The following is a 15,838-nucleotide window of genomic DNA, read 5'->3' on the forward strand; positions in this document are numbered from 1 at the left end:
GTGCTGCATATCAAAACACTTGAAAGTTTATACGATTGTATCGGGGTAATTGTTTCAGCCATGATCTTTGCCAGCTCCAGCCATCGACTTTATACGTCATGTCGTATGACTATATTCCATAGACACATAGCTTGTGTCACTCCCTGTTGATGACTCAAGGGCAGAGGAAGCATTTCTCTCCAGATTTACCTACAGTCTCGATGACGCCTCCTCCACTCTAGTTCTCTTGTAATTCTGTTTGCCCCAGTTGACGCATTTGACGCTGGTTGTCAGGAACAGCCGCTGTCACAATAATGTAAAATGCAGCCAGCATGTTCAGTCTGAGGACAGTATTCTCTCTGGAATTCAACTGAAAGAACGGTGTTCCAGTGCATTCTCCTCTTGTGCGTTTTTCCATTCCCTTGGACGCGAATCAGAGAAAATGAAATTTCTGAAACCATATTTCCATTGGACACAATGAATCGCTGCGACGAAGGCTACTGGCAGTAGTTTGAGCTCACATATTTAAGATGTTTTGGAAATTAGAAATATACTGAGGCCATAAACTGTGACCTGTATCATTTTGTTGATGAAAAATCCAGCAGTAACAGGCTCCAGTGGCGCAATCGGTCAGCGCGCGGTACTTATACAGCAGTACTTAAGTGATGCCGAGGTTGTGAGTTCGAGCCTCACCTGGAGCAAAGCTTTTAAGGAATGTGAAGTATAATCTCAAAAACATTGATTAAATGCTGAGTTTCGACGCAATCCACCCCAAATTGTGGAACAGTCAGGTTCTATTGTCTGCTTTGAATGAAAAAGGTCGTCAGACCTAAGTGTTAATGCTTCTTTTATGGGGCAGTGCCTATACCTAATCATTAGTGAAAGGATGCTGAATACATCTGGACTTGACCTGGAACAGTGATAGAATAAAATCTCTCTGGATTAGACTATCACATACATAGCCTGACTTACAAAAACTAACATGTGGAGTCACAGCCTATTTGGCACCACTTGACAGTTTTATATGCTTCTCCTGAGTTGTTCAGAAGTCATGACGAAGTGTTAAAGAAATGGTGTATTTTAACAGATTTAGCGCATTAGGGAGAAGGACACTTGAATAGCTACTCATATAAAAACCTGAGTCATTGGGTTATAAATCAAAGTGTTTTCATCTTTACAAACGTTCAAATGCAACTGTGACTCAACGTGTAAAACAAGCAAAACAGTAACATATCAGCTACTATCATTATCACGTAGCTCATATTACATGCCAGGTCATTGCTGAGTTAGATTTGGTTGGAGATGGATGGAGGAGAAACAAACAGAAACACCCTGTACTCAGGTCTTCTCAGATGTTATGTCCTATGGACACAAGGCTTAAGTAGTGTTGGTTGAAGCACATGCTTTTGTGTACCTTCATCCATTTTGTAACAAAATGCGTTGTTTTGTTAGACATGCTTCAGTTACAGTGGCTTTATGCCCACTTCTTATGGGCATATACTCTTAACACCATCTGAGGTGTCAGACCCACTAGCCCTCTGGTTCAAAGTCAGACATATGTACCCTGCTTGGGATTCAAAAAACAAAAACTTTCTGCTTGCTAATGTGAAGCTCTAAGTTGCTGAGCAGATGCCACTTGTTACTTTGGCAAAGTCTTAGATTATAAATTTTGTAATAAGACATGAGAGGCTGGCACAGGTGAGAATACGCTTAACTTTTCCTTCTATCAGATTCTGTAGACGACAGAACTGGTTAGCTGATCTAACTGAGAACAACACATATTGTCTACAATCCCATCTATTTCATTACCATGCTTTTTGGCTCTTATTAGGTGAAAGAGGTGAAAATAATGTGTCTTGCCAATGCCCTCAGTTTGTACCATCAACCTCGCTTTGAGTTTCTGATTGTAAAAGATCAAGCAGTTAGACCAGCACAGGCAGGAAACCACATGGCTCACTTGAATCACAGAGCAGTTTATTGTTTCTCCTCAGGCAGTACCTGTCAGCTCCAAATCAGAGTTTTCCTTCAAGCAGAATATCACTTTCCTTTTGAATTTAGCTCACTTGACTTAAGTTAGCATTCACTTGGCTTTGATAAAGAAATTTAGGATTGTTACAAAGTCCACAATATTTCTGCTATGATTCCTGAATTATAAATCTAGCATTTTATACAAAGACTTCAGCGGCTCAGTCAAATATAGCTTTTTTTTTTCTCTCTTATCTTTTTTCCTGCTGAGTGTGTAACGTTAAACAGCATAGTAGGATTCAAAGCAGAAGACAAGCAGCAAAATGATGTGGTGGAACCCAGAGTAACATTATGCTTCCTGACCCATATAATACCTTGTAATCAAGCACAGTATTTTTCATAAACACTTGACTTTTCACCCAAAAGCTGTTGGCGTAAGGCAAACCAAAGCCAAAAGGCATACTTCGGCTGGCAACGAATGGGTTTGGGCCAACAGCTTCTTGGTTACAGGCTACGCATACTTTTAAAGAACCACTACATTTCATGTAACTTCTGAGTAAAGCTTCATTTAATGTAAAACAAATTGTACTATTTGTAAAAGGTAAGAACATCTTGCTGGTTTATGTCTAAGAAGTGGTGCTGATAACCCATTCTTAAGCTCAGCAAAAGTGTTGTCTCTGTACACTTCCACATGATGGAAAGGAGACATGAGCCAGGTAATCATGTCAGCCCTGGAACAGAAACTACAACCAAATGCGCCAAAAGGTGTTGGGGCAATGGGAACAGATGCCAGTGTGTGGGGGTTGCAAATATGGAGGTACTCCATGCAGGCGGTTTTTGCAACAGGCTGGGGAACTGAGACTTGTACCCAGAGCTGTCATCTGCACTCTCCCTCTTCTGGTCCTCTTGGCTGGTGGTGGCTCAGTAGAGTCTGGAGAACAGGGTGTAGATGTTTTCCCAGTACTGCCACATCAAACCTTCTGTTCCTCCACTCCTGCTTTTACAATGTGCCTGAGGGGCTTCTGTGAGCTGCAGGTGCCACTCGCCAATGTGCGGCCAGCCACATCTCCTTGGTGTTTCCATTGGAGGCTTCTCCTCATGCACCTTTAATCTTGGCACGGCGTTTATCTTCCAGGAGGCCAGGCTGTAACTACACATATATGTGAGTAAAGGCTCTGTAGGTTGCGCTTGCTTTAAATCAACATAATAAAATATGTTATAATAGTTTTGTTCAGAATGAACTGAAAGAGGAAAAGAGCACTATACAGAAAGACTACAGTAGGTATACTTTCTTCCTGTGCAGTGATCACGACATCATCTTTGCTCAGACATGATCTGAACTGATGACAGCATCTTTAGAAAAGTTGTGGAGCTCATAGAAAGTTCCGATTTTTTGTATTCCAGTGGAATGACAAAATTTTGTCATTGTCGATGTCAGAGTTTTGCTTTATTCCAATTTATGTTTTCTGAAAACATTCATTCATACATATGAAATATTCCTTGTTAAGCATAAACAAGACATATAAAACAGGGTTATTTTTCCTATTTTTAGATACATATAAAATATAAGAAAAAACACTGAAAGACAGTTAATATGTGTTTAGTTTTCTCCTTTTACATATCAGTGCCGTACTCTTAGAACAAAATAGATAAATTATGTCTTTTCATTAGTGTAATGTTTTAATATATACCATGATGGAATCATCATCTAGATGACTTGTTTGACGACCATGAAAAACAGTTATTCTAAGAAATACACATTTTATCACCAAGTATATTTGCTGTAGTGGGTCATAATTATGCTCTATTAAATAATTAGAACATCAGAAAATTGGAGCATAACAAAGTCTCTTTCAGGGCCACACTACAAGCATAAAGAATATGTCCTTAACTTTATGTCCTTGTCTCTCATAAGTTTATGTGTAGTCTCTTCAGGATGGTTTTCAGCTTGTATGTTGAGGGGGAGAGGTAATGACTGAGCCTTACAGGTCTGCATTATCTGTATTCAGTTCATCTTTGCCATTAGAGACAGTCTCTCCTTGTTCATTCAGGTCCAGGGTGTGCTCCGCTGAAATACTTCCCAACTGTCCATCACTGGGTTTTGGTGCAGAGGTCGTGGAATCCTCCTCCTCTTCCTCCATGTCCTCTTCAGGCTTAAGCCCAATGTTGTCAGGTATGATATCCACTTGGACTCCAGATGAATCTTCGTTCTCTTTAAACCAAACCGTTTTGTGTTTGTCATCTCTCTTCCTCTCTTTAGTGAGGATGGATTTCACTTGCCCTGTGCCAGTCCAGGTTTTTGGCCGCCAAGCAGGGCTGCTGTTGGGTACATGGTTAGCATGTACCCGTAGACCACATGATGCACAGTGTCTGGGCCTTTCACGGAGCATCACCCTCGCTCTTCCAGCTTGAACTGCATTAGGTCTTGTGTCTGCCACTTGAGGACGTCTAGACCCCAGTCTGCCCATGTCTCCTTCATTCTGGAAGCCATCATTGGTGAACTGCATACTATCCCTTGGTCTGTTAGAGGGCCGAGTGAACTGCAGACATGGGCCTAAACACTAATAGATAATGAGTGAGAAATTTCATCTGTCTTATACCGAGATGCAAAGAATTTTACTTCACACTGTCGATTTAGTATATGCTGAGTCTGAGCTGGCCATTTGTTAATATTTGTAACTGTAAAATTTTCATTTTTTAGAGACATTTTGGAGCTTAACTCACAGAGCTCTGGTGAGAAGATGCTGACCTCAGATAACTTGAATACATTGGCATTTCCCTTCTTCAAGCGGGCGATTAGATATCCTATCACAATGAGGCAGAGCACCAGTATAGCTGCCATAACAAAGCCAAGCAAGGCCATGTCTCCAGCACGGTATCCCTCAGAGGGCGACTGAACTCCCACAGCTTTAATTGACAGCAGACATAGATCAAACATGTAAAAAAAGGAAATAGCTGTCAGAAATAACAGGAACCCAATGTTATTTGAATTGTATGTTTACTAGGACATTACAAACGTCAACTCTCACCTGGTACAACAATAACAGAGAGTGCTGCTGTGCCTGACTCACCAGTGGACGCATCCACAGCACGGAGCTGTACACAAACAAGACTGATTCAGTTATCTGTCTCTAACACACACCTCAAAAACATCAAATTGTTGTTACATTTACACACCGTTTAAATTCAGAAAATGATTGTTTACATAATCAGGAATTAACAAGAATTTTGTTCTTCTTGTTCTACGAGTTATATTCTATGCTAGATTGGATTGTCAGTAAGTTTCATAATGAAATAGCGTCTACTTGCCTGTAAAGCAAAAGACTCTGTGCGCACGGCTTTTTTCAGAATTACAAAACCCTCTGCCGTTACGTTCACGTAGCTGCTGTACTGTACTTCATACCTTATGTCAGGATTTATACCCTGTCAACAAAAATGTTTCAAAATTTAAAATATTAGTTAATTCAACATTCCTTTGTTAGTACAACAGTGTTTTTTGATGGTAATGACACAGAGTGTCGCTGCAACTATACATCACTGGCAGCCCTGAAGAAATGATGGATGACTTACATTCGCAAAGTCTTCATCTCTTGCCCTGACTCTGAAAGGTCTGTTGGAGGTTCTGTCCCTCAGGACCATGTTGTCTGGGCCTGAGCTGCTATAGACGTACCCCTCATAGCGTTCCCTCTCAAAGCGCGGAGGGTTTCGACTCTTTTTCATCACCTCGATGGTAACTGAAGTGATGGAAAACTGGTCCCTGTTTGATACCTGCAAAGCCTAGACAGAATCAAAGTTTTATAATCATAACTGTGGTTTCGGATGCATCAGCACAAGCTTTCTGAAAACTCAATATCGCAACTTCATACAGTCCAAAGAGAAAAAATGTAAATGTTTGCTCAGATATTCCAAATTCATATCATCAGAGAATTCCAAAAAGCAAAGAGCTGTACAGGAAGCTCCTAAAGCTCAGCAATCCAATACTAAAGCTTCTTTTTTTTTCCTTTACCAGAACTGTGAGGGATATAGGGCCTGCAATATCCGCTGCCTTCAGCATGGTTATGTTTCCTGTGTTCTCATCTATCTGAAATATATTGTCTTCATTTCCTGGACAAAACAACCAAAAATGACATTATTGTTGCAGTTTTATTAGCAAGTGCACTGGCAGTCAGTTGAATTAAAAATCTAGTATTTGGAGCCCACTGTTTTACAACTACAGAGAAACTAGAAGAGGAGTCAGGGCTAAAAATATGCTTAGTTACCTTTGACAATTTTATAGCTGATATCTTCATTCCTGCTCTTATCACCATCTCTGGCATAGACTGGACCAGGCTGCAGTATTAAAGGCCCATCCTTGAAGTCAAGGTCAAACAGTAATGATTTCATTCAATACCAATTTAAGTCGCATGCTACTATGAATGATACAGGTGATTAATGTACCTGTCGCTCTGTCAAGGTGACCCTGCCTTTGTAGCCCACGCTGAAGCAGATTTTGGTGGTGCCGACAGTTGTTCTTGTACATGGCTGGAACCAAGGTGGACGGTTGTCAATGTCCTTTATGTTGATTCTTATGGTTGCTGTGGCTGTGAAGGACAGCTCACCAGGTTCTGTTGGCATTGGAGTGTCCTGTCAAAAATAGCTCATGTTAGGATAATGTAAACTTAAGTCTTGGCCCAAGTAATGCAGTAAATAAATAAATAAATAAAATTGCACTTACTTGAACATACAAAGTGAGCGTCACTTGTTGGACGACATCATAGTCTATAATCTTGTTCACAAGGATGTTTGGACTGTTTATTGTCTCCAATCTGAAAAACTTGTTCTGTAATTAAGTGCATAAATGTCATTACATTTTTGATTATTTCACATATTTGTTTAAGAACCTGAATTATTACATGGATAATTGGATTCCTACCGTTTCTGGACCTAGGGAATAATAAAGAATGTCCGAATCCTCATCTGTTGCTTGGATAAAGCCAATACTAGTATTAACTGGTGTCAGCTGTGAAATAAAGTTTGACGTAAAGTTTCAAGAAAACATTTAAAGGGAACACATCTTTTTTTTAAAGAATTTTAGCGTATTATGAAAGATAATACATAGTTTCTTACCTCATTCACATCTATAGTGTATTCACTTTGGGGGAATGATGGAGGATTGTCATTGATATTCTCAACTAGAACGACCACGGTCAATGTAACCTTTCAGAGAAAAGAGAAACTAATGTAAAACTAATTTAAATGAAAAAATCAAAGTTAATTTAATATTACACATGTGATATTAACATTAGTATTTACACAGATCTACATCAGTGCTGTTAGGATGTATGACTGTTGGGAACTCGATGAACAGGCCTAACACAGTATGGAAACCAGTCCAATATAGTGTACAGGCTATACAGACTACCAGTGTATCATATCTGAAGTTACCTTCTGTGATGTTTCAACTTACATTATCATAGCCATCTTTTTCACATTGAATCTGAACAGTGAGCTGATCAGGACTTGCTAGAGACTGAAAAGAGACATAGTTTTATAAACACTATGCATATTATTACATCTTTGAAATTATTAAAACATGTTTTTTTTCCCAAATAAATGGTTTTCTCATCAGAAAAAGACACAAGTAAGCACACCTCAAAGTCTAATCCTTTCTTCAACATAAGATCTAGACCCCGTAGATCAAATGCCTGCTCTGGGTTCACTGTAAGAGTCAGTGTGACGTCCTTTGTTGTGTTTATTTGGGCGACCAGAATGTCGACTGTGTTGTTCTCTTTTATTATGACAGGCTCTGAGGGAACTGTACAAACTAAAGAAAGGAGAAAACATGAAAGAAAGGAAGAGAGACAGATGTTCTGAGACTGTTACTGATGCTTAGGATTGCTTTTTACACATTGTCCAAAAGCATACCTTGTCCAAGAGCATAACAGTGTATTCACAGATGGATTATTGTAGGATGTTTGTCTAACCAGTCAAATGTCAAGATTTGGATTTTTTTTTTTTTTTTACCTGTGATAACATATTGTGTTATTAAACAGCAAATACTTCCCATGTTTACCAAGGAAACTGCAATGCCTCTTCAGAGGAGCGCATTATCTGTCTGACAAACTTTGAAAAAATATTTTAAGTGGTACTTACGACTCTCAGCATGGCTGTTTTTGAAAGGCAAAAATGTAAGCGAGAAGCAGATGATGATATTTAAATAATTCCATTTATTTTTCTTTTCCATGTCCTTATTTCTGATGCACACAGCTGAAGTATGGAGGACTAGGAGACCGTGGCACCAGCTGGTACTTCTCCACATAAAGCACTGACTGTGTTGCCCGATGAGTGGGAGTTGACTCCAGTCGCAATGTTTGTGACTTCATCTTACGCTCATATATTGCCTTAGAGCTTGCCAGCAGTGTACTGCTTCCTCCTACAAACATACTTGCATCTTTTTCTGAGGGGTCTCTCTGTATTTGTGCCCATGTTCCACTTACAAAGGAATATGAGAGGAATGTGCCTGCTGAGATTAAAGGACTCAGAGTTCCTTTGTGGTGTATAAAATGTGCACTTTTTCCACTGTGTTCTGACCAAATAACTTTGCAGCAAAATGGTGACATCCATCCAGTGTAAAGATACCGCTAATGTTCTTACCCGAGAACCAGTAATTACAGCGTGAATCACAAAGTACAGTCATTCTGTAATGGAAGCAGTGGAGTAAAAGTCTCCTGTTTTCAATCCTAGCTGTAGAGATTTTGTAATATTGAAGCTAATGAAAATGAACTGTGTCAGATACAATTTGCATGCTTTTTTGAACAAAGAACAAAATGCTCAGGGCAAATGTTCCTCAAAAATATATTTATAAGGGAAAAATGCTAAGTAATGTTGAACAAAATTACATTACATGGGGCTGATATGACGGTATTTACAGTGCCTCCATGTGTCACAAGGTGTTTTTTACACACTAGACTCTTTGTAATCTTCTCATGTTTGTGGTTGTTCTCTCACTCTCTGCCTGCCCATCAGAGCTCTCAAACACATAACTCTGACATCCACTGGTACTAAACATGTTTGGAGACAAGCACGGCTTCACGAGCCAATGCCCCCCCCCTTCTTTCTATGCGGCATCCCCCAACCCAACCCACCACCCCACTCTATTGCACTGTGTGGGAACAACAGGCACATAGTGTCACATGAAGCAGACACATTGTGCAGCCATGTAGATGTCTGTTAATGTCATGCATCTGGAGGAGCAGCGGAAGAGCCCTGAGCAGCTGGGTTGTCTTGTTTTCTGAGGTTACTGAGAGGAGGAGATTCTGTCCGTAATGACAGTCTTCATCTTCAGTAGAAGTCAACTGAGTAATAAATGTAATTGCAAAGTGCCAGGAAAGTATTGGAGGTATTCATTTTGGTCCTACAATGCTCATGTGTGGTTTTTCAATGCTGAGACCAAAATTTGTTATAATAAACAGCATATAAATGCCATTAAAACTGTTTGTCGCAGAACAAAGAGAGTATGACAAAGTTACTATGAAAAAGTGAATTGTCATGCTAAATAAAACTTATGACCTGTGGTCTGTATGTTGTGTTGCTGAAGGGAAAGGACCCGAGTTGCAATATGCTTTTTTAACAGCAGAGGGCAGTGTTGCATTATGGCAGAGGATATCATATAACTTCTGTCTCAGATGAGACTGAGCAAGTTAACCATTTTCCTCTTCTTCTTTATGTGTAAGTTCATTTTAGACTTTCAACACATTGTGTGCACCTTTCCTGTTAAATAAATTAATAAAAAAATAGATAGATAGATAGATAGATAGATAGATAGATAGATAGATAGATAGATAGATAGATAGATTTAGTAGTTTAATTAGATTTATTTTTGTCTAAATCATGCATTAATTATATGATATTATTCAACAGCTGCCAACGGATCTTTGATTGCGTGTCTAAGTCTGTGAGATTGAAGTTACCAGAGCTGCTGTCCTGAGTTAAACCATGTTTGGCTGAAATGACAGAGACCCTATTTACCCAGGAGCAGCTCTTCAAAGCAATGCAGGCCTATATAGTGTGATTTAATGTCGTGGTCTCATACTAAGAGGAATCAGATTCAATATGCCCTCTTATGAAATGTAGTAGTTTTTCTTTTAACTGATAGTCAGTTACACAGAACAGCTATACACAAACATTAGTTCACAGGCCTAACAGTCTATTAAGAATAGGACATAGAAAACAGCAGTTATGCCTGACGTCAAGAGCTATGAATGAGGTGGTACACCATATTTCAGTAAAGGAGCTGCTCTTTGGAGTCTTAATACTTCTTACTGTGCTTAATCCCAAGCTGCTTAAAGTTCACTTGAGTCCCGCCTATGTATTTGCACAATGACAAGCCTCAATGAGATATCTTTTACTGTTGTCTGACACCATGGCCTGATACTTACAGTTGCCTGATGAAGTCAGGAAGAGCTCATACAGAAATAGCAAATGGGCCAGTAAGTTTAATATCTATGGTCTTACATACACCCCCTTATAATGGACAATACATTATTGCCTTAGAGCTTGCTAAGAGGTTCTTGAAAACAGAGCAGGACGCCCCTGCGCTGATCGCAGTTGGTAGCTTGTTCCACCATCGAGGAACCATAAACGAAAACAGTCTGGACTGAGACTTTGTGTGTAGGGATGGCAATGCCAGACGACGTTCCTTGGAGGAGCGCAGCGGGCGAGAGAGACCATAAGCCTGTGTTAGCGAGTTGAGGTAGATTGGTGCAGGCCCAGAAGTCACTCTGTGAGCGAGCACTGGTGATTTGAATTTGATTCGGGCGGCCATGGGTAGCCAGCGGAGGCCAGTGAGTAGCGGTGGGGACATTATTACTCTGATTTGCAATCGACACAAAAGTGTGTTTTACACAAAGGTGACATGACTATCGCTAATTACTTGATGGGAAGGTCCATTAAGCTGCACGAACATAAAGAACATAATTCTCCACCTTCAGATCCTATGGTTTATCCTCCAAGAAATATGAAGTCACAGTCAACAAAGCTGCTTTCTGTACACTAGCTTAGTGATGTATTTTCCTCACGCTTCTCAATACATTTTCATCAGGGTCAAGGGGAATGTGAAAAGTCGGCCCAGTAGCATTTCCTATATTTAGGCAAAGCTGTGACTATTTCCAAAGGAATTTCTGAGAGATTAGAATAAAAAGAATGTGTGTAATTCAGTGTTGGCATTAAGATTAAAACTCAGATTTTATGATTAACCTTGTTAGGTTGCTTGTATTACCTACTCTAGCAGGAAATCTTCTTTTTTTTTTTTTTTGCTCAAGAGTTGGGAAAATGTTTGTATATTTACGAAATGAAATACAGTTATATGATTTGATGCAAAATAATATCTTGCAGCTGCTTATAGGAATTGTGTCACCCTCATGTAAGTTTGTTTTAAGCACATTTAACATTTTGGTGAATGTAGCCCAAGGTGGAATTAATGGAAAAGTCTTTTCTATACGTCCCATTCAATATCAGGTATGAAACTGGATGGAGGGGGAGGAGTCACGTTATCAAAGGTCATAGTCTTATGTTCTTACATTTGACTCGTTTGCAATTGCATTAGTTTGACAATAAGATTAAATGAAAAGGGAGTGATCCTTGCAAAACAAAAATCCATCTGCTGAAAGCAGCCTCATTCTGTCTTTTTCATTCCCACAATACTCTTTCAGATTAAACAAGTGAGTTTTACCATTCTGGTGAAAAAAAAGTGCCATTCACACCTGACAGGACATAAATATCTTAAAGGGTATTTGTCAAAGAACCTGTTTCAAAAGTCATAATTGGGGGTATATGAGAGGAGGTATCTAATTAGCACCCAGTTGCATGCAACAGTTTTGTTTTGCTTTAAACAAATTTCTGTGTTTTTATAGTTTGAAACTTAGATAGATGATGTCACCTCTTCACTTTTAAAAATATCACTGTACTGCACTTGAGTCTGTTGACTTGAGAGTTGTGTGAAGTGAAATTCATTCAGATGTGTTCCTGCTGGTGTGAGGCAGCAAAGATCGGTAATGACACCAAGGGGGCTGACGTAAGTGTAATTCACAGAGAACGGGGAGAGGTGTTGTTCTTCTCCTGAAGTCTGGTGATGATCTCAAGGAAGGTATCTGTATTGATTTTACCCACCTGAAATCTTAAATTGGTAAGTAACTTTCAATGCAGTCTGGAGATGTATTTGCTCTGTGTGTGCACAGAACATTATCAGGACTTCAGGATTTGAGATAACTACAGACATAAGAATGAACACTAGATACAATTCAAGCATCCAAGCACAAATTGCTTTGTGGGTATAGTATCACTGAAAGCAAAAGAAAACAGTACTCTTTCATTGTCCTGAAAGTCAACAACGCAATAGTGGATAACATTTCTTGAAGAAGGAATAGAAAGGGCGGCACGGTGGTGCAGTGGGTAGTGCTGTCGCCTCACAGCAAGAAGGTCTTGGGTTTGATTCCTGGCTGGGCGGCCGGGTTCCTTTCTGTGTGGAGTTTGTACATTGTCTGCGTGGGTTTCCTCTGGGGACATGCAGGTTAGGTGAATTGGAAGCACTAAATTGCCCCTAGGTATGAGTGTGTGTCTGCCCTGTGATAGACTGGTGACCTGTCCAGGGTGTTTCCCTGCCTTTTGCCCTATGAGCGCTGGTAGTGAGTGAGGAATAGAAAACTTTACCTTGTGAAAATTTAAAAAAAAAAAAAAAAAAGTGCGGATGGTCATACAAACAGAAATGTGAAAAAAGACGCCTGATGCTCTTGAATCTGTTGACATAATACAACTATAACTTTGGACAAGTAGTTAATTGTGTTGGAAATTTTCTATATATCAGTTACAGAACTCCAGGTTGGCTAATCTAGCGTCAGTGTCATGAAAACATGATCTGTCATTCTGTGTGAAATATAATCAGACAAGGCAGGAAATTTACCAGTCCACATGACGCTGTGCCTACATCGTTCAGAAAGCTCCTTTCTTGGAATAATGAAAGATGAGAGAGAAAATGATAGAGTGAGAAAGAGAGAGAGAGAGAGGACGTGGGAATGCCTTGAGGGTTGTCTGGCTTTTCAGTAAACACATGTAATATCCTTTGTGAAACATACCTGTGTAGCCTGGTGATTACAAAATTTAAATTACTCTAAAATGTCAATATCAAAATCAAGACACAACTGTAGAATTCTTGTTTCACCACTGTGTATAATGATAAAATATAGTAAGCAGAGAGAAGTCATATTTATCTTAATTAGTGGTCATTATCTTGAGGCCAACAGGAGAATTGTTTACACAATCTTACATATATTGCCTCAGTTTTTATAAAGGCATTCATATATGATTAAAAATAATGATTATTTTCTCACTACAGGGACATAACTCTGTGTTGCAGGCAGTTTAATGCTGTGGCAAGGTATGCAAGAGAGATTTTTTTCCCCAGTATTTATTGTGCGTTATTTATTGTTTTATGTGACACTGTGGTCCTTGTGTAATGCAATCTCGTTCCCCTGTATGTATGAGTCATGCATATGTGGAAATGACAATAAAAGCAGTCTAAGTCTAAGAAATGCGTCTTTTAGTTTAGTTCCAAAGTTCAAAAGTTCAATTGTTTTATTTATTTTTTGTATATATATATTTTCTTATATTGATAACTTGGGGTATTTTAAACTTTTACTGAAACCCTAGATCAGCAAGTTACTGAAAGACACAACTTTCTGAAAACCATTAAGCTGACACAACAGTATTTTATTAGTTTTTAAGACTTAAATCCGAAGACAAGCACAGTATAATCATACAATGACCATTCTCCAGGTATTGACAGTTATGATTTTAAATTCACAATTGAAGAAAACTTTAAATCTCTTTACTTTAATTCTCAGTGATGTCAAGACGTTAAAGGTTCTTCTCTAAGATAAGTTCAAAAGTTCATTAGTTTTTCCAGTTTATTGGTGAATCTCCTGGTGAACAAATACTTATCCATGCTAAAGCCCTGTTCAATAACAATACATCACCAATAAGAATAATACAAAGAAGAGTGCTGAAGATTCTCCAAACTGATGTGTAACATTAATGATTACTGTTGAAAGTAACTGGGGATGAACCTAGGACTGTCTTTATGTCCTTAAATGCACTCTGGTATCAAAAAGAACCCATTAAAGACAACTTTGAACTTGAAACAAAATTTCTTTAGATTGTTATCTTAACTTTAAAGAAAGCATATACATGGCAGTTCGCAATTCACATATGTGTTGACTTTGGAGGTTTGACCTCTCTGCAGTTTGCCTACTTTTGCAGAATAATCATACCACATCTAGACCAGTGATGTACTGGACTCACAAAGGAAACATTGAAAACAGAGAAATACAGTGCTGCTAATTCAGAGATTAAGTTTGAGATTAGTGCATAAACTAGTTTAAGAAAAATAAAGTACACTCATAAGCCTCCCTCCTTCTCTATTGTCAAGATGTTCATGCACTCTGTTTCTGCACCCCTGGCATGCATATGATTACAATAATATTAGCACCAATTAGCTTCTGACACATATCTGGCATGGGCCTGAGGCAGGACGGTTGGAGGGGAGCATCTGCTGGGTCCTGAAGCAGCTTGAAGACAACTACAAATGCAAATGAAAAATGACACAGATGTTCAGTCAGCAGTGTTCCCAGAAAGTAAAACAGACTTAAGATATAATGATTGGAATAAAACTGATAAAGGATTTTACGTTTCAGACTAGTATCAACTTCATACATCATTACTGAAGTATCATATGAAAATAATGAGGGGCGCCTCACAATCCAGGTGTTCCTTTAATATTTTCAGTATTGTATTATAGGTGTTTCTGTGATCATTTATCCTGTGTTCAGTTGCTTCAGTGCATTTATTCACAGGGTCAACCATGTCTGTTTTACCTAATTATCACGTAGTGCTTGTTGTTGTTGTTGTTGGTGTTGCTGTTGTTGTGCTAAACAGACTACCTGAACAACAATGAGTTTGAGCAACTCAAGCTAAAACGTTTTGTTTAATTTAATGTATTGAAAACTGAAGGGCATTATGATGGGGGGGGGGGGGGGGGGGGGGGGGGATTTACAACACTTTTGCAACACATCAACAAGCACACCTATCAAACTTCTGTAGCAACAACTTTGAGTTGAACAACTATGTATGGCATTTAAGTCTATCATAACCATCAGTATCTCAATAGCCTCGCAGCTAAGGCCAGATTTTGACCTAATTTCTCCTTGTTCTTTGTAAATGTAGACAGGGACTTAAACAAGGAAGCAAGCATGAATACCTTAGGTAAGCTTGTGAGAAGCATATAAAGCATCATCAATCACTGAACAATTATGAGAGAAAGAGAGAAAGAGAGAGAGAGACTTACAGACAGACAGGGAGAATGAATTGTAATTTTACAATCTGCTACTAGAACAAAAAGGAGAATCTTGTGACCAAGCAAAATTCTACTTGGATTCTTACGTTAATGCATCTTGCCATGTGAACACCCAAAATGTTTATAACTTTGTTCATCACTACACTGGTCACAGAGTATGTCGCAATTGTGGGATAGTGACTGCGACAATTCAGCAGTATGTTTGCATGATTTTAAATGGACATTGGTCCTGTGATAGTAAAGTAAATGTAGGTCCTCAGACATTTACAACAGTCAGCCTTTGATACATCTCCCCATAAGTAGAGAACCATGACTTTTCTGATCAGTCAGTAAACCCATTCTGAAGAATACCAACAGAAACATAAGATATTATAAGTAGCCTAATGTTAAGCATAAGATCGTGATAAATTTTAGTAGACTGTATGATGGCGCCAGTGCAGAGGATGACCAGGGGCATTTGGATGCTTTGTTGAACCGTGTACTAGAAAGACTGATTGAAATGGCCAATCA

General features: G+C 39.0%; 1 non-coding gene across 1 annotated transcript; it reads left to right on the forward strand.

The window, feature by feature from the left end:
- Nucleotides 1-590: 590 nt before the first annotated feature.
- trnai-uau (transfer RNA isoleucine (anticodon UAU)) lies at nt 591-680 on the forward strand. The gene is given in 2 exon segments: nt 591-628; nt 645-680. It is a non-coding gene; the product is annotated as a tRNA-Ile (tRNA).
- Nucleotides 681-15,838: the final 15,158 nt, after the last annotated feature.

This window comes from Chanos chanos, chromosome 2 (genome assembly GCF_902362185.1).
Source record: "Chanos chanos chromosome 2, fChaCha1.1, whole genome shotgun sequence".
Lineage (NCBI taxonomy): Eukaryota > Metazoa > Chordata > Actinopteri > Gonorynchiformes > Chanidae > Chanos > Chanos chanos.